Raw genomic sequence first — 2,334 nt, forward strand, 5'->3', positions numbered from 1 at the left:
TAGTGCGTATCAAGTGGAATTTTGTATTCTGTTAAATTAAAAAAGCTTACTCATTCTGTCCGTCTGTAACCTATATAAAACATAATGCAATAAAAAGAGTTAAATTTGACCTTATTTTATTATCTTTGTAATATACTTCAAAACATAATCCAAGTATTCTAAGATGGACTGAGCCCACTGAAATCTATGTTCAAATATAAACTCACTCTTTTTAAATATTTAACACTGTAATGCTCATTTGGTATATTATATGTGATATAGTATAATATGTTCCCATCTGCATAACCTCAAAAGCCAAAATAATGTTATATGCAATATGCTAGATTCGCAAAGCTACATTATTATCTTTAAATCGTCATTTAGCATAATGTCCTGTGGACAAAGTTTTAACTGATGCAAAAACAGAAGTGACTTTGCACCTTGCTACACAGTAAGATGATGTCAATTTTATGCTTTTTGGATTAACCATAGTTCATAATGTATGTGTACGTGCAACCACAGATGCACAGTACACATGTACAAACTGTATCTAATGTGCAGTACCAACGTGATAATCATGTAAGTCTGTCACAAAGACGGCCGGAGTGGGTGGCGTCAGACCAGATGCAGGAAATAAAACAACAGAGAGGTGTGGTTTGGTGAAGCTGAGCGAATGCTTTCGCTCAGCATTTAATAAACAGAACAGAAAATAAAAGGTTTGAACAGACAAAACACAGGGCACGGCACTTGCGCCAAAATAAATAGACAAACAAAACGTACTAAACACTTAAACAGACAGACGAACAAACACGGTGAGTGAAAACACTTATTATTTACTTATATTTACTTTTCTCCTTCTCTCTCTCCCGTTCTCCACTCACCGAACACCCAACCCCGACTGAATGAAATGTGCATCTATATATACTGTTGTGCTGGGATTCAATTACTAATTAATTATTCACTTGAATCCCAGCACGTGAATTAATTCTGTGCAACCCCGTGCTCACATATTACATTTAACCAGCACGTGAAGTGATTTATGCCCTCCTCGTGCCTAAATACAAATCTACATTTTTAAATACACGTGAAACACAGACCTGTTTATATCCCGTGTACCAATGACTATACACCAACATTAACACACGCACGCAACATACAACACATAATATGCACACAGGAGCGGGGCACATTGCCACAAAGTCTTATCCAGAAATATTCAATACTTATTCCCCAAATATACTGTATTAAAGGCATTAAGAAAAATGCTAGTTAGGTCTTGTTTTTATAATGAACGCTTTTATCCCAGTAATAATAATTTCTTTTTTTTTTACATAAATAAACAATATACATATCCTTTCTGCGAACAACAGTCAAGCAAAGTCCTGTTTGATACTTGCTTAATGCTCATACACATTGCAGCCAAACCAACAACAGTAAGAGCAGGATTATACAGTGTATCACATTTCACGTATATGCACTAACCTGAACCCTCTGGTTTATGTCACCTTTTGTTTGTTGTCATAAGGTTCAAATGGAAAGGGCATAGTCCATTAACAAATTATTGTCCATGTCAGTGCAATGATATATAATGCAATGGTATGAGCTATTAAGAGAATGTCATTACAATGGTAACATTTTCATATTTTTACAAACCAATCTGACGCCAGAACATACTGATTATTTATGTAGGTACCATTTGTGCTACTGTATCAGGAATACCATGCAATATTTGTTCAAACTCCATTGTGTTGCCATTGCTGTGAACAGCCAATGCTGTTATGCAAGGGTTTTGTTGCACTGGTTCCATTAGTTTTCTGATAGTATCCCACTTGTATCGTCTAACTTGATGGAAACATATTTCTAAACCCTTAATGATCCCATGGCAACCAAAATACCAAACATTCCATTCAAAGTCCCACAGCAGAAAACAGTGCTGTAACAAAATTGATATCTCTTACACTGAAAAGACCCTGTCCAATGTGTAAATCTTCACTTACTGACAATGTAGCTCTGACTGACTACCAACACATCCAAATGAAAAGAAACATTCATTTGAAAAATAATGACTCTCCGTAGCTTGTGTTTGTATAATATGTACTGTACAATGTGTACAATGTGTACACATTGCTTTGTTGCTAACAGCGGTAGCTCAAAGCGGTTAAATGCAACACTGCTGCTATAGATCCACAGCAAAAACGACATCAAACAATCTAAGGATCTCCACTGAATATCATTTTGTTAAACTGGACCTCTTGGGAGCAAAGTTACCGGTTGTGCAAGTCTAGATCTTGCTCTAAAGTGCAGGGTGTGTGAAATGAGCATAACAAGCTACTTCAAGTAATGTGACAAACCAAA

The sequence above is a fragment of the Acipenser ruthenus genome, chromosome 7 (assembly GCF_902713425.1).
Source record: "Acipenser ruthenus chromosome 7, fAciRut3.2 maternal haplotype, whole genome shotgun sequence".
NCBI classification, from domain to species: Eukaryota; Metazoa; Chordata; class Actinopteri; order Acipenseriformes; family Acipenseridae; genus Acipenser; species Acipenser ruthenus.